This window comes from Salvelinus alpinus, chromosome 29 (genome assembly GCF_045679555.1).
Source record: "Salvelinus alpinus chromosome 29, SLU_Salpinus.1, whole genome shotgun sequence".
Classification (NCBI taxonomy): domain Eukaryota; kingdom Metazoa; phylum Chordata; class Actinopteri; order Salmoniformes; family Salmonidae; genus Salvelinus; species Salvelinus alpinus.
The window spans coordinates 17,757,625-17,784,820 of record NC_092114.1 but is presented as its reverse complement, the minus strand read 5'-3'; positions in this window follow the sequence as shown (position 1 = coordinate 17,784,820).

The window sequence follows — 27,196 nt, the reverse complement described above, 5'->3', positions numbered from 1 at the left end:
GAGACGCAGACTCTCAACCTTTAATTCTTTACTGAAGACTCATCTCTTCAGTAGGCCCTATGATTGAGTGTAGTCTGGCCCAGGGATGCGAAGGTAAACGGAAAGGCACTGGAGCGACGAACCGCCCTTGCTGTCTCTGCCTGGCTGGCTCCCATCTCTCCACTGGGATTCTCTGCCTCTGACCCTATTACAGGGGCTGAGTCACTGGCTTACTAGTGCTCTTCCAAGCCATGCCTAGGAGTGGTGTGTCACTTGAGTGGGTTGAGTCACTGATGTGATCTTCCTATCCGAGTTGGTGCCCCCTCGGTCTCGTGCGGTGGAGGAGATCTTCGTGGGCTATACTCAGCCTTGTCTCAGGGTCGTAAGTTTGTGGTCTGTTGAAATCCCTCTAGTGGTGTGGGGGCTGTGCTTTGGCAAAGTGGGTGGGTTTATATCCTGCCTGGTTGGCCCTGTCTGGGGGTATCGTCCCACCCCTCCAGTAGCTATGCTGCAATAGTCTATGTGCTGGGGGGGCTAGGGTCAGTCTGTTATATCTGGTGTAATTCTCCTGTCTTATCCGGTGTCCTGTGTGAATTTAGGTATGCTCCCACTAATTCTCTCTCTCTCCTTCTCCCTTGGGCCAGCCCTAGGACAATGCCTCAGGACTACCTGGCCTGATGACTCCTGGCTGTCCCCAGTCCACCTGGTCGTGCTGCTGCTTCAGTTTCAACTGTTCTGCCTGCGGCTATGGAACCCTGACCTGTTCACCGGACATGCTACCTTGTCCCGGACCTGCTCTTTTCAACTCTCTCTCTCTAGCTCACCTGCTGTCTCTAACTCTGAATGCTCGGCTATGAAAAGCCAACTGACATTTACTCCTGAGGTGCTGATCTGTTGCACCCTCTACAACCACTGTGATTATTATTTGACCCTGCTGGTCATCTATGAACATTTGAACATCTTGGAGAACAATCTGGCCTTAATGGTCATGTACTGTTATAATCTCCAACCGGCACAGCCAGAAGAGGTCTGGCCACCCCTCGGAGCCTGGTTCCGCTCTAGGTTTCTTCCTAGATTCCTGCTTTTCTAGGGAGTTTTCCCTAGACACCGTGCTTCTACGTCTGCTGTCACTTTGTGACATCTGCTGATGTGAAAAGGGCTTTATAGATAAATGTGATTGATTGATTGACATTCACACAGTAGGCCTAGACAGACAACACACATCTGAGACGCTCACCACTTTCTGTTGATTGCAAAATCGTTTTTTAAATTAACATTACATTTTGAAATCCATAGTGGAGTTAAAATCTGAAAGAGATTTCTGACAAAGATATGTATTGATTTATCTATGAAGACAGCTATCGCCCAGGCCCCTAAAGGCTACGGTCCTCCATCGGCATATTCTCCCTCGGCTCTCCAATCAAACAAATCATTTCCTCGTTAATTTAGTATCTTTCCCTGAGAGTTGTTATGCTTCATGCACTGTTACAGAGTACCCAGACACTGCACTGTTGTACTAGCCCCAAATGTATGTTGTAATTCTGTAGCTAACTCTATGACATCTATAGTTGACTATATACTGAGTATAATAAACATTAGGCCTACCCACCAGCCCATGTTGACTCCAATGCTTCCCACAATTGTGTCAAGTTGGCTGGATGTCCTTTGGGTGGTGGACCATTCTTGATACACAAGGGAAACTGTTGAGCATGAAAAAACCCAACAGCATTGCAGTTCTTCACACAAACCAGTGCACCTTGCACCTACTGGTCAGTCTAAGACATGTTATTTAATGTTTTAAACACTCAGTCTATAAGGCCATGCCATTGATAGAAGGTAGATAGCGTTTGCCGAGGTTAAACTAACTAACTTGCTGCTGAGGTTCTAGTGAGTGTATGAGAGAGGCTGGATGGCTATGGGGTCGTCATGGGTACCTGAACTAGGGGTCAGAGGTTAAATGCTACACTAGTGGGTGTAGCATTATGGGCACTGTAGTCCATATTGGACTGTCTGTCACTGCATATGTGAGAATCTCCCTGAATTCTCTGAATGGCAGGCCATGCAACATCTTAATAGGAAGTGAAAGGTGCTAAAATGACTAGGCTGGTTTGTTAATGGCTCTCTAGAGACACAGCTTCACCCCCCATCTCTCTAGACACAGCTTCACTCCCCATCTCTAGAGACACAGCTTCACTCCCTATATCTAGAGACACAGCTTCACCCCCCATCTCTAGAGACACAGCTTCACCCCCCATCTCTCTAGACACAGCTTCACTCCCCATATCTAGAGACACAGCTTCACCCCCCCATCTCTAGAGACACAGCTTCACCCCCCATCTCTCTAGACACAGCTTCACTCCCCATCTCTAGAGACACAGCTTCACCCCCCATCTCTAGAGACACAGCTTCACCCCCCATCTCTAGAGACACAGCTTCACTCCCCCCATCTCTAGAGACACAGCTTCACCCCCCATCTCTAGAGACACAGCTTCACTCCCCATCTCTAGAGACACAGCTTCACCCCCCATCTCTAGAGACACAGCTTCACCCCCCATCTCTAGAGACACAGCTTCACTCCCCATATCTAGAGACACAGCTTCACCCCCCATCTCTCTAGACACAGCTTCACTCCCCATATCTAGAGACACAGCTTCACCCCCCATCTCTAGAGACACAGCTTCACCCCCCCCATCTCTAGAGACACAGCTTCACCCCCCATCTCTAGAGACACAGCTTCACTCCCCATATCTAGAGACACAGCTTCACCCCCCATCTCTAGAGACACAGCTTCACCCCCCATATCTAGAGACACAGCTTCACCCCCCATCTCTAGAGACACAGCTTCACCCCCCATCTCTAGAGACACAGCTTCACCCCCCCCATCTCTAGAGACACAGCTTCACCCCCCATCTCTAGAGACACAGCTTCACCCCCCATCTCTAGAGACACAGCTTCACCCCCCATATCTAGAGACACAGCTTCACTCCCCATATCTAGAGACACTGCTTCACCCCCCATATCTAGAGACACAGCTTCACCCCCCATATCTAGAGACACAGCTTCACCCCCCATCTCTAGAGACACAGCTTCACTCCCCATATCTAGAGACACAGCTTCACTCCCCATATCTAGAGACACAGCTTCACCCCCCATATCTAGAGACACAGCTTCACTCCCCATATCTAGAGACACAGCTTCACCCCCCATATCTAGAGACACAGCTTCACCCCCCATCTCTAGAGACACAGCTTCACCCCCCCCATCTCTAGAGACACAGCTTCACCCCCCATATCTAGAGACACAGCTTCACCCCCCATCTCTAGAGACACAGCTTCACCCCCCCCATCTCTAGAGACACAGCTTCACCCCCCATCTCTAGAGACACAGCTTCACCCCCCATCTCTAGAGACACAGCTTCACCCCCCATCTCTCTAGAGACACAGCTTCACCCCCCCCCCATATCTAGAGACACAGCTTCACCCCCCATCTCTAGAGACACAGCTTCACCCCCCATATCTAGAGACACAGCTTCACCCCCCCCATCTCTAGAGACACAGCTTCACCCCCCATCTCTAGAGACACAGCTTCACCCCCCCCATCTCTAGAGACACAGCTTCACCCCCCATCTCTAGAGACACAGCTTCACCCCCCCCATCTCTAGAGACACAGCTTCACCCCCCATATCTAGAGACACAGCTTCACTCCCCATATCTAGAGACACAGCTTCACTCCCCATCTCTAGAGACACAGCTTCACTCCCCATATCTAGAGACACAGCTTCACTCCCCCATCTCTAGAGACACAGCTTCACTCCCCATATCTAGAGACACAGCTTCACTCCCCATCTCTAGAGACACAGCTTCACTCCCCATATCTAGAGACACAGCTTCACTCCCCATATCTAGAGACACAGCTTCACTCCCCATATCTAGAGACACAGCTTCACTCCCCATCTCTAGAGACACAGCTTCACTCCCCATCTCTAGAGACACAGCTTCACCCCCCATCTCTAGAGACACAGCTTCACTCCCCATCTCTAGAGACACAGCTTCACTCCCCATCTCTAGAGACACAGCTTCACCCCCCATCTCTAGAGACACAGCTTCACTCCCCATATCTAGAGACACAGCTTCACTCCCCATCTCTAGAGACACAGCTTCACCCCCCATCTCTAGAGACACAGCTTCACCCCCCCCATCTCTAGACACAGCTTCACCCCCCATCTCTAGAGACACAGCTTCACTCCCCATATCTAGAGACACAGCTTCACTCCCCATCTCTAGAGACACAGCTTCACCCCCCATCTCTAGAGACACAGCTTCACTCCCCATCTCTAGAGACACAGCTTCACTCCCCATCTCTAGAGACACAGCTTCACCCCCCATCTCTAGAGACACAGCTTCACTCCCCATCTCTAGAGACACAGCTACCATACCCGTTGAATGGCAAACATACACAATCCATGTCTCAATTGTCTCAAGGTTTAAAAATCCTTCTTTAACCTGTCTCCTCCCCTTCATCTACACTGATTGAAGTAGATTTAACAAGTGACATTAATAAGGGATCCTAGCTTTCACCTGGATTCACCTGTTTTGTGCACTCAGTATATAGTAGCATACATACACAGCATGGGACCAGATTAGTGTTAGGGGAAATGCATTTGGAGAGAGATAGGTGTACATGCTGGCAATATTCAGCTATAACAATATGCAACAATATTGCGTAACTTAGCACTTCTAATTTATTGCAAGTCTGTCATCCAATAATGATATTCATTTTATGGTGTTATTACGAACAAAGAGCAAAGAATTGAACTGGCTTTTGTCTTTTTGTCAAGAGTTTAGTGACCTAGAATAAGAAGCAGAAAACGGTTGTTGCTAATGGCTCCTGTACTATTCATCTGATCATTTAACTTCAATATAAATCTAGCTGAACACTGTGATCTTTCACAGAACTGTCTTGGCTTCCCTCCTTTCTGTCTCTGTTCTTAAAGCTGAACACTGTGATCTTTCACAGAACTGTCTTGGCTTCCCTCCTTTCTGTCTCTGTTCTTAAAGCTGAACACTGTGATCTTTCACAGAACTGTCTTGGCTTCCCTCCTTTCTATCTCTGTTCTTAAAGCTGAACACTGTGATCTTTCACAGAACTGTCTTGGCTTCCCTCCTTTCTGTCTCTGTTCTTAAAGCTGAACACTGTGATCTTTCACAGAACTGTCTTGGCTTCTCTCCTTTCTGTCTCTGTTCTTAAGGCTGAACACTGTGATCTTTCACAGAACTGTCTTGGCTTCTCTCCTTTCTGTCTCTCTAGTCGTTCTGTGTACAGTAAATGGCTTATGCAAACTCATTATGTAAGCAAGACATTGTAAATAAGAAGTGAGAGGCATTATTGTGTATCTGTGTGTGTGTGTGTGTGTGCGTGCGTGCGTACGTGCATGCTTGTGACCACGCAGCACAACTCTCCTCAAATTACCTGGTGGTCAGTGTTCTGTGAAAGATTTTTGTGAACGCGAGAACGTTAGCCCTATCAGAGTTGGCTACAGCCCATAGCCTACAGCAGGGTTGGACAGGTGGTCCGCGAGCTAAAACCGTCCCGCGAGTGATTTATTTTCTCCCCTCCAAAGTTTTTTAATGTAAAAAAAGACTGTAAAAGTAAAAAATAAAATAAAAACATGTGTGACTGTTTCTCAATGTAATAAAGGTGTAAAATGATCATTGTTTTAAAATACAAACTCTTTTTGGGCTTAGTTGTGGTCAAATTGCTGTGTACAAATTATTATAATTGTGTTCCGCGTTGAATAATTGTGTACAGCCTTGAATCTTCTTGGGTATGATGCTACAAGCTTGACACACCTGTATTTGTGGAGTTTCTCCCGTTATTTTCTGTAGATCCTCTAAAGCTCTGTCAGGTTGGATGGGGAACGTTGCTGCAGAGCTATTTTCAGGTCTCTCAAGAGATTTCTGATCGGGTTTAAGTCCACGCTCTGGCTGGGACACTCAAGGACATTCAGAGACTTGTCCCGAAGCCACTCCTGTGTTGTCTTGGCTGTGTGCTTAGGGTTGTTGTCCTGTTATAAGATGATCCTTTGCCCCAGTCTGAGGTCCTGAGTGCTCTGGAGCAGGTTTTCATCAAGCATCTCTCTGTACTTTGCTCAGTTCATGTTTCCCTAGATCCTGACTAGTCTCCCAGTCCCTGACGCTGAAAAACATTTCCACAGCATGATGCTGCCACAACCATGCTTCACCGTAGGGTTGGTGTTAGCAAGGTCATGAGTGGTGCCTGGTTTCCTCCAGACGTGACGCTTGGCATTCAGGTCAAAGAGTTCAATCTTGGTTTCATCAGACCACAGAATCTTGTTTTTCATGGTCTGGGAGTCTTTAGGCGCCTTTTGGCAAACTCCAAGCGGGCTGTCGTGTGCCATATACTGAGAAGTCGCTTCCGTCTGGCCACTCTACCATAAAGGCCTGATTGGTTGAGTGCTGCAGAGATGGTTGTTCTTCTGGAAGGTTCTCCCATCACCACAGAGGAGCTCTGGAGCTCTGTCAGAGTGACGATCGGGTTCTTGGCCACGTCTCTGACCAAGGCCCTTTTCCCCCGATTGCTCAGTTTGGCCAGGTGGCCAGCTCTAGGAAGAGTCTTTGGTGGTTTCAAACTTCTTCCATGCTGCAGAAATGTTTTGGTACCATTTCCCAGATCTGTGCCTCAACACAATCCTGTATCGGAGCTCTACGGACAATTCCTTTGACCTCATGGTTTGCTCTGACAGGCACTGTCAACTGTGGGACCTTACATAGACAGGTGTGTGCCTTTCCAAATCATGTCCAGTCAATTGAATTTACCACAGGTAGACTCTAAGTTGTAGAAACATCTCAGTGATGATCAATGGAAACAGGATGCACCAGGGCTCAATTTTGAGTCTCATAGCAAAGGGTCTGAATACTTACGTAAATAAGATATTTCGGTTTTTTACTTTTAATACATTTGCAAAAAAATCTACAAATCAGTTTTTGCTTTGTCTTTATTGGGTATTGTGTGTAGATTCATGTGAACTATTTAAAATCATTTTTGGATTAAGGCTTTAACGTAACAAAATGTGGAAAAATCAAGGGGTCTGAATACTTTCCGAATGCACTGTATCAATACATACACACATGAAATATCTAGTTCAAATAAGGGAGAGGCGTTGTGCAGTGAGCTGTTGCTTTGTCTGTTTTTTGAAACCAGGTTTGCTGTTCATTTGAGCAGTATGAGATGGAACGGAGTCCCATGCAATTGTCGTGTCTTTGGCTATGCCGGATTAAGTGATATGACATGCTATTCTATAAAATCCTTTCTCTGTAATTAATATTACCTGATTAAGCTAATCATTTAAATGTAATTAACTAGAAAGTCGGGGCACCACAAAAGAGTGTTTATAGAGCTGTTATCTTCCGAATAAACTCTTAAAGACCTAGTAATATTTGACATATTAATCGTCAATATTAATCGTCACCTTATTTCAGTCTCATCTGAACATCGTAGAATTCTTGGTTATCTTCACGAACCCTGGCTAACAAGTTGAATCAGCAATACAAAATTGGGTTAATGATTTATTTACTAAATACCTAGCTAATCACACAGAATTACATATACACAGAATGAATCATACATTGATTACAAATGATGTCATAAAGGAAAACGTCCCTAGCGGACGGAACAGATATGACCGCTGGTTACACAAAGAAAAGGGGCTGGGTTTGAGTGAAAGAGCGGGAAGACTTGAGGAACAAAGGGAGAAGTGATGTCTCTATCGGGCCGTAGGCAGCTACTCTATCGTAAATACAGAATCTTATGCATTCTAAATTACCGCCCATTTGGAAAAGGAAAATGCAATAAATATTTACTCTGAGCTGCGCTTCAATAGGTTGGTGGTAGATGGAATGCCGTGTTTCCCAACCGGGTCCTTTGTCCTTTGAAGAGTGTCTCTGGTGGTGAACGGGATACGTTGTAGTGTCGTCGTTGCGTGGTAGATGGGATACTCTGTCCGTCCTTTCCTAGCCCATGTTTACAGCTGCTGTTGCTAACTCAACGGCTAGGATGTCTCACTTCTTTAGTGAGTAAGAGTTCAAAGTTTATACCATTCACAACCAAAGCTCACGCTGAAGTTGGCTTAGTTCTGTAGTTGACATGTTAGTCCTTTTCAACGTATGGACCGTCGTCCTATCGTCCTCAAAACAGGAGGTTACATTTTCGTCAAGGGCTTATATAGTGGAGGGAGAGAAGGGTGTGTTTCATAGTTTATAACCCATGTCTCTTCATAGGGGCGGGACACTGATTGAGCAGAGCCCTAATCTTATAAAAAAACAATTCTCTCATTTGGAAGCTAAAATTACATTTAATCTTTTAACAAATAGTTTCATTTAAATTGCATTTAAATTGCGCAACAATTCCATGTGAATCTGATACCTATAATGTGTAGACTTTCCCAGATACAGTTTATGTCATCCTGTCATCAGTCATAATGTCTCAGATGACAACCGAACTGACATCATATTAATTAAGTACCAACGCATATTTTCAACTGGTTCTATTACTGAAATATGGTTCCTTTCCCTCCACTTGTTTGATGTTCCCAGACTCTCTATGTTTAACAAAGGCTATTCAAGAGTCCTTCAGTAGAGCAAAGAGAGAGAGGGGAGAAAGGTCTTTATGGGGGGGTCATAAACCTTACCCACAGGCCAACGTCATGACACAATAATGTCTCTATGTAATACTGTACGCTTTCTTGAATTTGTTCTAGATTCGGGGACTGTGAAAAAAAACTGATGGCATGTCTGGTGGGGTAAGTGTGTGTGTTAGAGCTGTGTGTAAGTTGACTATGCAAAGAATTTGGCATTTTCAACACATTCATGTTTTTTTTTTAAGAAGAAGAAGTGATGCAGTCAGTCTCTCCTCAGCTCGTAGCCAAGGGAGACTGGCATGCATAGTGTTTATATTAGACCTCTGATTACAATGAAGAGCAAGACGTGCCGCTCTGTTCTGGACCAGCTGCAGCTTAACTAGGTCTTTCTTTGCAGCACTTGACCACATTATTGGACAATAATCAAAATAAGACAAAACTAGAGCCTGCAGGACTTGCTTTGTGGAGTGTGGTGTCAAAAAAGCAAAGCATCTCTTTATTACGGACAGACTCCCATCTTTCCAACCATTGGCTCTATATGTTGACCATGACAGTTTACAATCTCCTCAACTTGTTCAACACCCACACCATTCATTACCAGATTCAGCTGAGGTCTAGAACCTAGGGAATGATTTGTACCAAATACAATGCTCTTACTTTTAAAGGTGTTTATGGCCATTTTATTGCTGGCCACCCATTCCAAAACAGACTGCAACTCTTTGTTAAGGGTTTCAGTGGCTTCATTAGCTGTGGTTGCCGATGCGTATATGGTTGAATCATCAGCATACATGAACACACAGGATTTGTTTAATGCCAGTGGCAGGTAATTGGTAAAAATAGGAAAGAGTAGAGGGCCTAGAGAGCTGTCACTATGGTACACTACACCGGACATGTTTGACTTTAGAGACGCCTCCATTAAAGAAAACCTTCTGAGTTCTATTAGATAGGTAATCCACCATAAAACATATGTTCTCAACAACAGGTTATAGTCAATAATATCAAAGGCTGCACTGAAATCTAACAGTACAGCTCCCACAATCTTCTTATCAATTTCTATTATTATCAGGCATTTGTGTCAGTGCAGTTACATGTTGAGTGCCCTTCTCTATAAGCATGCTGAAAGTCATTTTGTTTACAGAGAAATAGCATTGTATTTGGTCAAACACAATTGTTTCCAATAGTTTGCTAAGAGCTGGCAACAAGCTGATAGGTCTACTGTTAGAACCAATAAAGGCCACTTTACCACTCTTGGGTAGTGGCCCGAGGACAAACACCTTCCTCTAGACTCAGATTAAAGATATGATGGATAGGATTGGCCATAGAGTCAGAGTGTGTACTGAGAATGTACTGTACATGTCTGCAAATACTCAGACGTCTGTGAATACTCAGACATTGACAGCCACAGACGCCTGGGAGTCCATGGTCATCAGATATGTCAATCCTTGAATTGATTTCAACCCTATGCTCAAAAAAATGCTAGGTTAAAACTTCTCTGCGCTACGGATCCCTTTAGCGGGATCATTTTCCTAAACAACCGCTGAATTGCAGGGCGCAAAATATTACAAAAAATATTTATAATCATGCAATCACAAGTGAAATATACCAAAACACAGCTTAGCTTGTTTTTATTCCACCTATCGTGTCAGATTTTGAAAATATGCTTTGCAGCGAAAGCAATCCAAGCTTTTGTGAGTGTATCAATCAATGCTAGAACAGCTAGCCCCAAATTAGCATGGTCACGAAAGTCAGAAAAGCAATAAAATTAATCGCTTACCTTTAATAATCTTCGGATGTTTGCACTCACGAGACTCCAAGTTACACAATAAATGTTATTTTTGTTCGATAAATATTACTTTTATAACAAAAAAACGCCATTTGGGTTGCGCGTTATGTTCAGAAAACCAAAGCCTCGTTCCGTTCGACGAAAATTCCAAAAAGTATCCGTAATGTTCGTAGAAACATGTCAAATGTTTTTTATAATCAATCCTCAGGTTGTTTTTAACAAACATAATCGATAATATTTCAACCGGACCGTAACCTATTCAATAAAAGAGAGAAAGAAAATGGAGAGCTACCCCTCTCGCGCGCCGGAACTAATCAAAGGACACCTGACTAGTAAAAAAAAAAAAAAAATTCAAAATAAAAGCCTGAAACTATGTCTAAAGTCTGGTCACAGCCTGAGGAAGCCATTGGAAAAGGAATCTGGTTGATACCCCTTTAAATGGAAGAAAGACGGGCAAGGAAACAGATTTAAAAATATATATATAATAACTTCCGGGTTAGATTTCCTCAGGTTTTCGCCTGCAGAATCAGTTTTGTTATACTCACAGACAATATTTTGACAGTTTTGGAAACTTGAGTGTTTTCTATCCTAATCTGTAAATTATATGCATATTCTACGATCTGGACCTGAGAAATATTTCGTTGACCTTATTTTAAAAAATTAAAAAAAATCGGACCCCTAGCGTCAAGAGGTTAAAAACAACCCATTTTCTGTTATTTGGTAACCCAGAACTGGGTAAATATTGGACAGACCACACGCTGAGTTATTTTTACCCAGCCAGTTGGGTTGTGTGAATAAACCAACATGTTGAGTTGTTTGTGTAACGGTGTTCCTCCTCCCCTTCATACGAAGAGGAGGAGTAGTGATTCGACCAAAATGCAGCGGGTTTTGAATACATAATGATTTATTAAATCAATTGACGAGACACAAAAAAAAAACTGGGAAGGATTACAAAATAACAAAAAACGAATGTAGACTGACCTACACCATGAGTACTTACATAAAACACGAAGCACGTAGGAACAGGTACAGACTATAACAAACGAACGAACAAACGCTACAGTCCCGTGTGGTACGCAGACACAGAAGACAATCACCCACAAACAAACAGTGAGAACAACCTACCTTAATATGACTCTCAATTAGAGGAAAACGCAAAACACCTGCCTCTAATTAAGAGCCATACCAGGCAACCCAAAACCAACATAGAAACAGCAAACATAGACTGCCCACCCAAAACTCACGCCCTGACCATCACACACATACAAAACAGAAAACAGGTCAGGAACGTGACAGAACCCCCCCCCCCTCAAGGTGCGAACGCCGGGCGCACCAGCACAAAGTCCAGGGGAGGGTCTGGGTGGGCATCTGACCACGGTGGTGGCTCAGGCTCCGGACGCTGTCCCCACACCACCATAGTCACTCCCCGTTTCTGTATCCCCCTCCCAATGACCACCCTCCAACTAAACCCACCTAGATGAAGGGGCAGCATCGGGATAAGGGGCAGCAGCTCCGGGATAAGGGGCAGCAGCTCCGGGCTGAGGGACTCCGGCAGGTCCTGGCTGAGGGACTCCGGCAGGTCCTGGCTGAGGGACTCCGGCAGGTCCTGGCTGAGGGACTCCGGCAGGTCCTGGCTGAGGGACTCCGGCAGGTCCTGGCTGGACGGCTCCGGCAGGTCCTGGCTGGACGGCTCTGGCTGGTCCTGGCTGGACGGCTCTGGCTGATCCGGTCTGGCGGAAGGCTCTGGCTGATCCGGTCTGGCGGAAGGCTCTGGCTGATCCGGTCTGGCGGAAGGCTCTGGCTGATCCGGTCTGGCGGAAGGCTCTGGCTGATCCGGTCTGGCGGAAGGCTCTGGCTGATCCGGTCTGGCGGAAGGCTCTGGCTGATCCGGTCTGGCGGAAGGCTCTGGCTGATCCGGTCTGGCGGAAGGCTCTGGCTGATCCGGTCTGGCGGAAGGCTCTGGCTGATCCGGTCTGGCGGAAGGCTCTGTAGGCTCTTGGCAGACGGGCGGCTTTGCAGGCTCATGGCAGACGGGCAGTTCAGGCGCCGTTGGGCAGACGGGCAGTTCAGGCGCCGCTGGGCAGACGGGCAGTTCTGTAGGGAGGAGACGGAGAGACAGCCTGGTGCGCGGTACCGGAACTGGAGGCACTGGGCTGGAGACACGCACCATAGGGAGAGTGCGTGGAGGAGGAACAGGGCTCTGGAGATGCACTGGAAGCCTGGTGCGTGGTGTCGGCACTGGTGGTACTAGGCTGGGGCGGGAAGGTGGCGCCGGATATACCGGACCGTGAAGGAGGACACGTGCTCTTGAGCACCGAGCCTCCCCAACCTTACCAGGTTGAATGGTCCCCGTAGCCCTGCCAGTGCGGCGAGGTGGAATAGCCCGCACTGGGCTATGCAGGCAAACCGGGGACACCACCTGTAAGGCTGGTGCCATGTACGCCGGCCCGAGGAGACGTACTGGAGACCAGATACGTTGGGCCGGCTTCATGGCACTCGGCTCGATGCCCAACCTAGCCCTCCCAGTGCGGCAAGGTGGAATAGCCCGCACTGGGCTAAGCACGCGTACTGGGGACACCGTGCGCATTACCGCATAACACGGTGTCTGACCAGTACGACGCCCTCTTACTCCACGGCAAGCCCGGGGAGTTGGCTCAGGTATCCAACCCGGCTTCGCCACACTCCCCTTTAGCCCCCCCCCCCAATACATTTTTGGGTGTTACTCACGGGCCTCCAGCCTTGCTTCCGTGCTGCCTCCTCATAACGTCGCCTCTCCGCTTTCGCTGCCTCCAGCTCCGCTTTGGGGCGGCGACACTCCACTGGCTCTGCCCAGGGTCCTTTACCGTCCAGGATCTCTTCCCATGTCCAATCCTCCTTTTCCCACTGCTGCTGTCGTGGCTGTCCGTTAACCCGCTGCTTGATCTGGGTTTGGTGGGTGATTCTGTAACGGTGTTCCTCCTCCCCTTCATACGAAGAGGAGGAGTAGTGATTCGACCAAAATGCAGCGGGTTTTGAATACATAATGATTTATTAAATCAATCGACGAGACACGAAAACAAACACTGGGAAGGATTACAAAATAACAAAAAACGAATGTAGACTGACCTACACCATGAGTACTTACATAAAACACGAAGCACGTAGGAACAGGTACAGACTATAACAAACGAACGAACAAACGCTACAGTCCCGTGTGGTACGCAGACACAGACACGGAAGACAATCACCCACAAACAAACAGTGAGAACAACCTACCTTAATATGACTCTCAATTAGAGGAAAACGCAAAACACCTGCCTCTAATTAAGAGCCATACCAGGCAACCCAAAACCAACATAGAAACAGCAAACATAGACTGCCCACCCAAAACTCACGCCCTGACCATCACACATACAAAACAACAGAAAACAGGTCAGGAACGTGACAGTTTGGATTACCCAAACATGGGTTTATTTAACCAACGTTTGTGTTTTTATTCACTTTCATGCTTGGTTGACCCAGCAGCTGGGTCTTTTTTAATGTAATTCATAGGTTATTTCATGATGTGTGTCCTATTAGGGGTGTGTCTTTCAGATAGTTATTTTGCGCCACCAATGAGAGTAAATGTCATTCCTGTTCATCTAATACCTTTTTACACCGCAAATTTCTATTTTCCTTGAATATTTTTGCAATTTAATTATAATTTAAAATTAATAACAGCATTATTTGCATATTGTAATAAAGTAGTAACTATCGCAACATTTGGATAAGCATAGGCTCTTAAGAAACTCATACACTTCTGTGTTCAACCTTAACATGTGACGATAATACAACAGAACAGATGAACCGGACTGACATTTACTCTCACAGGTGGCCGAAAATAACTTCCTGAAAGTCAAACCCCTACTAAGCCACGCCTCCAGTTTTATAATCGGACCAACTGGGTCATGACTCAATAACTCAGTATCAACAACCCAACCTTGCTCTTTTTATAGAAAACAACCCAACTAAGTGACCCAATCCAAGGGGAACAACTACTTCAAGGTCTCAGAGTGAGTGACGTCACCGATTGAAACGCTATTAGCGCGCACCCCGCTAAATAGCTAGCCATTTCACACCGGTTACATATGCAGCCTCCAAGCTTTTGATGTTGATATTTTATTTGTTTTGTTCTAAAGTTTTATGTTTGTTCCATAAAATGACTAACTGCTGAACAACAAACATTACTCCAGTATCAGATAATGAACGCAGAGCAGACCTGGGTTCAAATACTATTTGACATCCTTCAAATAATTTGAGTGTTTGCTTGAGTCGGCCTGGTGTGCCAGATAGGTGGAGACTGCAATTTTGGGAGTATTCTATTGGTCCATTAAGCTAGGCGAACTCAATCAAGCACAGATGAACTATTTACAACAATTTCAAATAGTATTTGAACCCAGGTGTACCTACTACTCTAGCATAAGATACTGAGAACAGTGGGGGAAACAATTTCCTGTGAGGACAGACGCTGGGAGACGAGAAGCAAGTACAGGGAGTGAATATTTAATAAATAACAGACATGAAACAAAACACTAACAGCGTCTGGACAGGGGAAACATAACGACAATAAATGCTGACAAGGGGATCAAACTGAGGAAGTGACAGATATAGAGGAGGCAATCAATAGAGTGAAGGAGTCCAGGTGAGTCCAACGAAGCGCTGATGCGCGTAACGATGGTGGCAGCTGTGCGGAATGATGGGCAGCCTGGCGCTCGAGAGCGGGAGGAGGTGTGACATTTCCATTCATTTAAGTTTTAATGAGACAACAGCTGCAGTAACTGTCTGTCTCAGTGAAGTTCAGTCATATAACAGACTAATATTAAGAACACATGTTGTACGCGACTGGGGTTGACCTTTCCACCTGAATTCCACTGGTGGATTAAGTGTATAATAAGGACTTATTCTGTGTTTATACACTACCGGTAAAACGTTTTAGAACACCTACTCATTCAAGGGTTTTGCTTTATTTTTTACTATTTTCTACATTGTAGAATAATAGTGAAGACATCAAAACTATGAAATAACACATATGGAATCATGTAGTAACCAAAAAAGTGTTAAACAAATCAAAATATATAACACATTTCACCAAAATGACTGGAGCTCTTACAGACTGTGGCTTTAAGAAGTAAAAGAGCATTGGCAAATCTAGGATTTGAACTAGCCCAAAGGCTGAAAGATGGCAATATTGAGTTGTTTCATCTTACCGTCCAAAGGGAATGCATTTGGGCTAGATTTGAAACGTAGTTCTCCTGTCTGACACAGTACCCCTCCGGTTTATCTCATACTGTTCTTCTGCCAAGTGCTTACTCCTCCCTCTCTACCCATGACCTGATAACCGCTGCTCTTCCTCCAACCATGATCTTTCCTTCTAAACTGATCTTTACAGCGCTGAATCAATTCAGGATAAGAATTTCATCTGTTAGTTAACAGTTGCTGCTTGGCATGGGAAAAGAAGATGGTCAAACCTGGTTTTAAACTGACAAGGATTGTCTGGGATACACATTCAAATCTTATTCAGTCAGTGCTCTGCTGTCTCTCTCAGTTTAATTCAAGGGGTTTTATTGGTATGGGAAACATATGTTAACATTGCCAAAGCAAGTGAAGTAGATAATATACAAAAGTGAAATAAACAATAAAAATGAACAGTAATCATTACACTCTCTCTCTGTTTCCCTCTCTCATATTCACTTAGCCTTAGAGGCCCTGGGAAGGCGAGAGAAAGACTCAACTTCTGGTGCTCTAAAACACTATTTACTCCTCCTGCACTCCTCGTGTACTGCCGGCCAATCAGCATCTCCAAAATGGAATCCCTAGTCGCTCCGCGCTATGGCCTGAGCAGTGTGTTCTTTAATGCATTGTTAATCTGAAACATCTTCATGCGACTCTGCTGCTCAGAACTAAGAAGCACTGATGGAGGCATTGTGTGAAAGTGTGAGAAGAGGTGAGGAGAAGAGGAGGGGAGAGGAGACGAGAGGAGGGGAGAGGAGAGGAGAGGAGGGGAGGCAAGAGGAGGGCGAGAGGCATAGCCGTGGGAAATAGGGGTGCGAAAAATCTATACAAAAAAAATTTAAAATCCTGTATTAGCGGATGGGTACAGCCGTCTGGATGGCTATGAGGAGAGGAGAGGAGAGGACAGCAGAGGAGAGGAGAGGAGAGGAGAGGAGAGGAGAGGAGAGGAGAGGAGAGGAGAGGAGAGGAGAGGAGAGGAGAGGGGTGGCAAGGTAAGGAGAGGAGGAAGAGGGGAGAGGATAGAGGAGCGGAGAGGAGAGGACAGCAGAGGAGAGGAGAGGAGAGGAGAGGTGAGGACAGCAGAGGAGAGGAGAGGAGAGCAGAGGAGAGGAGAGGTGAGGAGAGGAGAGGTGAGGAGAGGAGAGGTGAGGTGAGGACAGCAGAGGAGAGGAGAGGAGAGGAGAGGACAGCAGAGGAGATGGGATGGGTGGCAAGGTAAGGAGAGGAGGAAGAGGGGAGAGGATAGAGGAGCGGAGAGGAGAGGACAGCAGAGGAGAGGAGAGGAGAGCAGAGGACAGCAGAGGAGAGGAGAGGAGAGCAGAGGAAAGCAGAGGAGAGGAGAGGAGAGGAGAGCAGAGGACAGCAGAGGAGAGGAGAGGAGAGGGGTGGCAAGGTAAGGAGAGGAGGAAGAGGGGAGGAAAGGTGAGGAGAGGTGAAGAGAAGAGGGGAGGAAAGGTGAGGAGGGGAGAGGATGAGAGGAGGGGAGAGGGGTGGAGAAGAGGGACTGTGAGGGTCACTCTAAGTCAGTGCTTTCACAAAGCATTTTCCACAGTAGAAACCAAAGACATTTGAGCATAATATTCTGTCCCTTGAGATGAAATGTGTTAAATCTGTGTTAGTTGAGTTGTTTCACTTTGAAATCTCGATGATTTCTTGTATGTCAAGGTACGTTTCACACGTTTCACAATCCAACAAGCATGGCACAGCACAGAGATATCGTCTGACAACTATACTGTATGTGGCCCAATGTGAGTCTTGTCCGGTAGAGGGCAGCAGAGAGGCAACCAGTGCATAGACAGAGATCACAGCTCATTATAATTACATGTCTATCACTGGTCAAGGTGACGGAAACATATTGAAGAAACCATGCATATAAAACCCATTCTAAATCCTTATTTATTCTCAACCGGGGGGGAACTATTTCATTTCACCTTGAGTGGGTCTGCATTAGGAGTGAGTCTCAGCCAGCCAGGCAGTGTGACTACCATGCTGAGCATGTCTGACACATCTCTTTGGATCAGACACAACTGGGCCTACTGACAAGGCCACTGACAACCCCAGGGCCCACAGGGATATGTGTGATATGCATAAGACTTTGAAAATGTCCTCTCATTTCTCTATCCTTTGTGTCTTCTGTCATATCTGTATCATTTCTCTATTCACCACAGTAACTAAAAACAGCTGGAATGGAAACATTTCAAAACTCAGAGATTGATGCATTCTGTTATTTTCTTCAAATGGAATTCATGGATCAGCGATTGTCCCATAGCAACTGACTGTGTACCTCGTTAGCCAAAGATCTGACAGCCAGGTGTTTGAGGAAGGAATAATACACTCTCAAGGATAGATCCATGGCTATGTAACCTACTTCATAGGCCCTATCCCAATGGTCTCCTCCCATCCTTCTGATATGCCAGATGCCTTCTCTCTCTCTCTCGCTCTGTATGTGTGTGTGTGTTTATGTGTGTGACACACAGTGCTACAAATATGTTCTTTTAAGAAACCCCATGAGCACCCTTCTAAGATTACTGTCTTGTATAATAATTCCAAAGATATCACCATGCACAATACAATGGAATACTAACAAATATTCTCCCCCCAACAACAAAGGATTCATTCATTTTGCAGATGACAAGCTTTAATAAATGTAAGTTTTTTTAATATAATGATAATAACACCATGGTAATATGGTAATAACCAACTGCAGAGGGCTTAGTTGACTTTAAAACGAATGCCTGCCTTAAAAAAGAAAAAGTGAAGACCTATTGAACAGATATCAAGCTTAAATAAGCAAGTGACACTGGCAAGAGTCGTGTGTAGCTTTCTCTGTTGTTTTAAAGTAATGCCCATACATCAATTCATCAAGGTCCTCTGTAGATCAGTTGGTAGAGCATAGCTCTTGTACCGCCAGGGTAGTGGGTCCAATTCCCAGGACCACCCATATGTCAAATGTATGCACACGTGACTGTAAGTCGCTTTGGATAAAAAAGCGTCTGCTAAATGGCATAATATAAGTGGGTTTCTGTGTTTCAAGGTCAGCGAATCACGCTACAGTATATGTTTCAAGTGACCCAGAGTCTTCTGTGTCCGAGGGTGAGTCAGTCAGAGTTATCCTTTAGCCAGCACAAGGAGGGTCTGACGGCTCAATGGAAGAGAAGAAACCAGGCTTGTGACATGCTAGATCCATTCTTTATTTATAGCTGAACCCACTAAACACATGACTACATGGAACACCAATGAGTTATTACATTTTTATGTTTTGAATGAGTTAAAAAACACAAGCTGGCGCACACCCAGAAAAAGTATTTTGTGTAGAGGTGCTGACTAACAACCAATCATCTATAAACTACCAAAATAAAGGAAGTTGCACACTCCATATATAAACTCCCAGTCATGTATTGGGTATTTACTAACGTTTCGGCGTTGGTAAATAGCCAATAAATGACTGGGAGTTTATATGGAGTGTTTTGAGTGAGGAACATGTGAGGAACATAGAATGGGTGCTATTTCTAACTTGGTGTTAAAGGTCAACAACACAAAAGGCCTACTGCCGTTTATGGCGGCAAAAGCTTAATATAATTTCTTTTAAATATTCATGATTGCGTCATCTCCAAAGCAGAGAAGCGTTGAAACACAGTAGAACATAAGAATAGATCTAAAGCCTTCACTCAGTATTCAACTCCAAGGTTGGTTTGTGCTGCTACCATGTTGTGTTGCTACCATGTTGTTGTTATGTTGTGTTGCTACCATGTTGTTGTTATGTTGTGTTGCTACCATGTTGTTAAGTTGTGCTGCTACCATGTTGTTGTTAATTTGTGCTTCTACCATGTTGTGATGCTACCATGTTGTTGTTATGTTGCTACCATGTTGTTGTTATGTTGTGTTGCTACCATGTTGTTGTTATGTTGTGTTTCTACCATGTTGTTGTTATGTTGTGTTGCTACCATGTTGTTGTTATGTTGTGTTGCTACCATGTTGTTGTTATGGTGTGTTGCTACCATGTTGTGTTGCTACCATGTTGTTGTTATGTTGTGTTGCTACCGTGTTGTTGTTATGTTGTGTTGCTACCATGTTGTTGTTATGTTGTGTTGCTTGCTACCATGTTGTTGTTATGTTGTGTTGCTACCATGTTGTTGTTATGTTGTGTTGCTACCATGTTGTGTTGCTACCATGTTGTTGTTATGTTGTGTTGCTGCCATGTTGTTGTTATGTTGTGTTTCTACCATGTTATGTTGCTACCATGTTGTTGTTATGTTACTACCATGTTGTGTTGCTACCATGTTGTTTGATGTTGTGTTGCTACCATGTTGTTTGATGTTGTGTTGCTACCATGTTGTGTTTCTACCATGTTGTGTTGCTACCATGTTGTTGTTATGTTGTGTTGCTACCATGCTGTGTTGTCATGTGTTGCTGCCTTGCTATGTTGTTGTCTTAGGTCTTTCTTTATGTAGTGTTGTCTCTCTTGTCGTGATGTGTGTTTTGTCCTGTACTTATATTTTCTACATGTTTTATTTTTAATCCCAGGCCGTCCCCGTAGGAGGCCTTTTGGTAGGCCGTCATTGTAAATAAGAATGTGTTATTAACTGACTTGGCTAGTTAAATAAAGGTTAAATAAATAAATATGTCACACTCTTGTATTAACACAGGGGCATACACAGAAACTGCAGTCACAGCAGTCAGTGATCAGCATTCCTTACAGACAGCTGTCAGAACTGCACCCTGCATCACCATAAATGGCACAGTCAGAGGCTTATTGGTATGATTTGTATACACTACAGACTCAGAGGGTTAATACATGCACCACAGACAGGCTTGAACTACAGACAGGCTTGAACTACAGTAGGGGACAACTACAGTAGGGGACAACTACAGTAGGGGACAACTACAGTAGGCGATAACTACAGTAGGCGATAACTACAGTAAGGGACAACTACAGTATATGAGAGAAATTGGGAAGAATGAGGTTACACCAGCACTCAGTCACACCCGGACCAATGAATAGGCAATGAAGAGGGAGAACTGTTTCATGCTGTTATATACTGCCCCCTTCTGGAATCACAGACTCAGTATCTTGAACACAAAGGCAGAGGCACAGGCCACTGACACTGTCAGTCTCATCTGAAAGAGAGAGTGGAACATAAATGCCAGCCGAATAAGCAGAAAGGAATTCAAGAAAAGTAATTTTGCTTTGGCATCACCACCATACAATAACTATTAAAGCATCACATTATCATACGTAAAAACAGACCGTTAACCCGACATACAAACAGACCGTTAACCCGACATACAAACAGACCGTTATTATTAGTACCTGGTTTGTTATTAATACCTGTCCAGTGGTTTATTTGTTTGTTAGCATTTCTCATGCATGGTGCTAGGCCATATTATTTGTGTATATCGCTCATGCTATATTTAAGCAATAAGTCCCGAGGAAGTGTCGTATATGGCCAATATACCACGGCTAAGGGCTGTTCTTAGTCACGACACAGCCCTTAGCCGTGGTATATTGGCCATATACCACAAACCCCCGAGGTTCCTTATTGCTATTATAAACTGGTTACCAACGTAATTAGAGCAGTAAAACTACACTTTTGTCATACCCGTAGTATACAATCAGATATACCACGGCTTTCAGCCAAATCAGAATTCAGGGCTCAAACCACCCCGTCTATAATCTGGTTAGAATCTGGTAATATTCTGTAGACATTTCAACATTGCTGTATATCTGTTTATGTAAAAGACATCGAGTTTATAGAGCCTGTTTAATAGTTCATTTATGCTAGGCCTTATTACAGTGTTGTGTGCAAGCTCATGTCATGCATATCACATCAGTGCTACAGCCAAAGTTAATTTATCCTTTCTTTTCAGAACCACAATCATTCTCCGACAGTTCTTGTCAGTCACAAGTCAGACTCAGAGTGGTGTTGGATGTACGTGTCTGTGAGTGGATCGTCAATCAAAATAACCTGGACATCCTCCTCATCCGTGTTCTAACCCGGTAGTCTGTAGTGGTTACTACCGGTCTAAAACCAGATAAAAGTTTTACACTATTTTTAATGGTCTTTCGATTCTCTATTACCCAGCACTATTTTTCCCTTCCTCCTCCCACCCCCCAGACAGTTGACATGATGCGTACCCTTCCTCCCCCCAGACAGCTGACATGATGCGAACCCTTCCTCCCCCCAGACAGTGGACATGATGCGTACCCTTCCTCCCCCCAGACAGTTGACATGATGCGTACCCTTCCTCCTCCCAGACAGTTGACATGATGCGTACCCTTCCTCCCCCCAGACAGTTGACATGATGCGTACCCTTCCTCCTCCCAGACAGTTGACATGATGCGTACCCTTCCTCCCCCCAGACAGTTGACATGATGCGTACCCTTCCTCCCCCCAGACAGTTGACATGATGCGTACCCTTCCTCCCCCCAGACAGTTGACATGATGCGTACCCTTCCTCCTCCCAGACAGTTGACATGATGCGTACCCTTCCTCCCCCCAGACAGTTGACATGATGCGTACCCTTCCTCCCCCCAGACAGTTGACATGATGCGTACCCTTCCTCCCCCCAGACAGTTGACATGATGCGTACCCTTCCTCCTCCCAGACAGTTGACATGATGCGTACCCTTCCTCCTCCCAGACAGTGGACATGATGCGTACCCTTCCTCCCCCCAGACAGTTGACATGATGCGTACCCTTCCTCCTCCCAGACAGTTGACATGATGCGTACCCTTCCTCCTCCCCCCAGACAGTTGACATGATGCGTACCCTTCCTCCTCCCCCCAGACAGTTGACATGATGCGTACCCTTCCTCCTCCTCCCAGACAGTTGACATGATGCGTACCCTTCCTCCCCCCAGACAGTTGACATGATGCGTACCCTTCCTCCTCCCAGACAGTGGACATGATGCGTACCCTTCCTCATACACATTATGATGCTTTGTGATCCACGTGGAATAAACCGGTCCACTCTGAGTAGAATAAAAACACTGAATGTTTACATTCAAAGCAGAGAAGAAGAAGCAAGTAGGAATCAGATAGACAGCCAATCAGAATAAATACACCTTTAATTGACTCATTACAGACCTGATGATACAAACGCCACCACAGAGATCTGAAATAACAGACCAATCAGATTATAGAGAGACAATGGGACTGTACATTCTTCAGGTGGCCCTTCCCTCCCCCTGCCTATCCCTCCTCTCCCACCTTACAGTAACTATAGGGATTTAACCACGAGTGCTTCTCCTACCTGTACAAATACAGCTCATCCTCCCCATCTATGCATCTTAGAGCTGAGTCACAGAGAGAGTTTCGACAACTTCAGAGCCGGCCGGACGCCATATTGTTGATTGGTTGGGAGTCTGAAGCATCCATCCATCCATTCATCTATTCATGATAATGACTTTGGTTGAAGTTCTAATACTGGTAATTCTGTCAGTCATGTTAGTTATACTGGTAATTCTGTCAGTCATGTTAGTTATACTGGTAATTCTGTCAGTCATGTTAGTTATACTGGTAATTCTGTCAGTTATGATAGTTATACTAGTAATTCTGTCAGTTATGTTAGTTATACTGGTAATTCTGTCAGTTATGATAGTTATACTAGTAATTCTATCAGTTATGTTAGCTATACTAGTGATTCTATCAGTTATGATAGTTATACTAGTAATTCTATCAGTTATGTTAGCTATACTAGTAATTCTATCAGTTATGTTAGCTATACTAGTAATTCTATCAGTTATGTTAGCTATACTAGTAATTATATCAGTTATGTTAGTTATACTAGTGATTCTATCAGTTATGTTAGCTATACTAGTAATTCTATCAGTTATGTTAGTTATACTAGTAATTCTATCAGTTATGTTAGCTATACTAGTAATTCTATCAGTTATGTTAGCTATACTAGTAATTCTATCAGTTATGTTAGTTATACTAGTGATTATGTCAGTTATGTTAGTTATACTAGTGATTCTGTCAGTTATGTTAGTTATACTAGTAATTCTGTCAGTTATGTTAGTTATACTAGTCATTCTGTCAGTTATGTTAGCTATACTAGTAATTCTGTCAGTTATGTTAGTTATACTAGTCATTCTGTCAGTTATGTTAGCTATACTAGTCATTCTGTCAGTTATGTTAGCTATACTAGTAATTCTGTCAGTTATGTTAGCTATACTAGTAATTCTGTCAGTTATGTTAGTTATACTAGTGATTCTATCAGTTATGTTAGCTATACTAGTAATTCTATCAGTTATGTTAGTTATACTAGTGATTCTATCAGTTATGTTAGTTATACTAGTGATTCTATCAGTTATGATAGATCCAGATCGCAGATGTTCTGAAAGAGCTGCAAAACCTGGACCTGTACAAATCAGCTGGGCTAGACAATCTGGACCCTCTCTTTCTAAAATGATCCGCCGCCATTGTTGCAACCCTATTACCAGTCTGTTCAACCTCTCTTTCGTTTCGTCTGAGATCCCTAAAGATTGGAAAGCTGCCGCGGTCATCCCCCTCTTCAAAGGGGGAGACACTCTAGACCCAAACTGTTACAGACCTATATCCATCCTGCCCTGCCTTTCTAAAGTCTTTGAAAGCCAATTTAATAAACAGATCACTGACCATTTCGAATCCCACCGTACCTTCTCTGCTGTGCAAAGCCTGATACTAACTGCCATTATATGGCAGCATAAAGCCTGATACTAACTGCCATTATATGGCAGCATAAAGCCTGATACTAACTGCCATTATATTGCAACATAAAGCCTGATACTAGCTGCCATTATATTGAAGCATAAAGCCTGATGCTAGCTGCCATTATATTGCAGCATAAAGCCTGATACTAGCTGCCATTATATTGAAGCATAAAGCCTGATGCTAGCTGCCATTATATTGAAGCATAAAGCCTGATACTAACTGCCATTATATTGCAACATAAAGCCTGATGCTAGCTGCCATTATATTGCAGCATAAAGCCTGATACTAGCTGCCATTATATTGAAGCATAAAGCCTGATGCTAGCTGCCATTATATTGAAGCATAAAGCCTGATACTAACTGCCATTATATTGCAACAAAGCCTGATGCTAGCTGCCATTATATTGCAGCATAAAGCCTGATACTAGCTGCCATTATATTGAAGCATAAAGCCTGATACTAGCTGCCATTATATTGCAACATAAAGCCTGATGCTAGCTGCCATTATATTGCAACATAAAGCCTGATGCTAGAAGCCATTATATTGCAACATAAAGCCTGATGCTAGAAGCCATTATATTGCAACATAAAGCCTGATGCTAGAAGCCATTATATTGCAACATAAAGCCTGATACTAACTGCCATTATATTGCAGCATAAAGCCTGATGCTAGCTGCCATTATATTGCAACATAAAGCCTGATGCTAGAAGCCATTATATTGCAACATAAAGCCTGATGCTAGAAGCCATTATATTGCAACATAAAGCCTGATGCTAGAAGCCATTATATTGCAACATAAAGCCTGATGCTAGCTGCCATTATATTGAAGCATAAAGCCTGATACTAGCTGCCATTATATTGCAACATAAAGCCTGATGCTAGCTGCCATTATATTGCAACATAAAGCCTGATGCTAGAAGCCATTATATTGCAACATAAAGCCTGATGCTAGCTGCCATTATATTGCAACAAAGCCTGATGCTAGCTGCCATTATATTGCAACATAAAGCCTGATGATAGCTGCCATTATATTGCAACATAAAGCCTGATACTAGCTGCCATTATATTGAAGCATAAAGCCTGATGCTAGCTGCCATTATATGGCAACATAAAGCCTGATGCTAGCTGCCATTATATTGCAACATAAAGCCTGATGCTAGCTGCCATTATATTGCAACATAAAGCCTGATGCTAGAAGCCATTATATTGCAACATAAAGCCTGATGCTAGAAGCCATTATATTGCAACATAAAGCCTGATACTAACTGCCATTATATTGCAGCATAAAGCCTGATACTAACTGCCATTATATGGCAGCATAAAGCCTGATACTAACTGCCATTATATGGCAGCATAAAGCCTGATGCTAGCTACCATTATATTGCAACATAAAGCCTGATGCTAGCTGCCATTATATTGCAACATAAAGCCTGATACTAGCTGCCATTATATTGAAGCATAAAGCCTGATGCTAGCTGCCATTATATTGCAACAAAGCCTGATGCTAGCTGCCATTATATTGAAGCATAAAGCCTGATGCTAGCTGCCATTATATTGAAGCATAAAGCCTGATGCTAGCTGCCATTATATTGCAACATAAAGCCTGATGATAGCTGCCATTATATTGCAACATAAAGCCTGATACTAGCTGCCATTATATTGAAGCATAAAGCCTGATGCTAGCTGCCATTATATTGCAACATAAAGCCTGATGCTAGCTGCCATTATATTGCAACAAAGCCTGATGCTAGCTGCCATTATATTGCAACAAAGCCTGATGCTAGCTTCCATTATATTGCAACATAAAGCCTGATGCTAGCTGCCATTATATTGCAACAAAGCCTGATGCTAGCTGCCATTATATTGCAACAAAGCCTGATACTAGCTGCCATTATATTGCAGCATAAAGCCTGATGCTAGCTGCCATTATATTGCAACAAAGCCTGATGCTAGCTGCCATTATATTGCAACATAAAGCCTGATGCTAGCTGCCATTATATTGCAGCATAAAGCCTGATACTAACTGCCATTATATTGAAGCATAAAGCCTGATGCTAGCTGCCATTATATTGAAGCATAAAGCCTGATACTAACTGCCATTATATGGCAGCATAAAGCCTGATGCTAGCTACCATTATATTGCAACATAAAGCCTGATGCTAACTGCCATTATATTGCAACATAAAGCCTGATACTAGCTGCCATTATATTGAAGCATAAAGCCTGATGCTAGCTGCCATTATATTGCAACAAAGCCTGATGCTAGCTGCCATTATATTGAAGCATAAAGCCTGATGCTAGCTGCCATTATATGGCAACATAAAGCCTGATGCTAGCTGCCATTATATTGCAACATAAAGCCTGATGCTAGCTGCCATTATATTGCAACATAAAGCCTGATGCTAGCTGCCATTATATTGCAACAAAGCCTGATGCTAGCTGCCATTATATTGCAACAAAGCCTGATGCTAGCTTCCATTATATTGCAACATAAAGCCTGATGCTAGCTGCCATTATATTGCAACAAAGCCTGATGCTAGCTGCCATTACATTGCAACAAAGCCTGATGCTAGCTGCCATTATATTGCAACAAAGCCTGATACTAGCTGCCATTATATTGCAGCATAAAGCCTGATGCTAGCTGCCATTATATTGCAACAAAGCCTGATGCTAGCTGCCATTATATTGCAACATAAAGCCTGATGCTAGCTGCCATTATATTGCAGCATAAAGCCTGATGCTAGCTGCCATTATATTGAAGCATAAAGCCTGATGCTAGCTGCCATTATATTGAAGCATAAAGCCTGATGCTAGCTGCCATTATATTGAAGCAT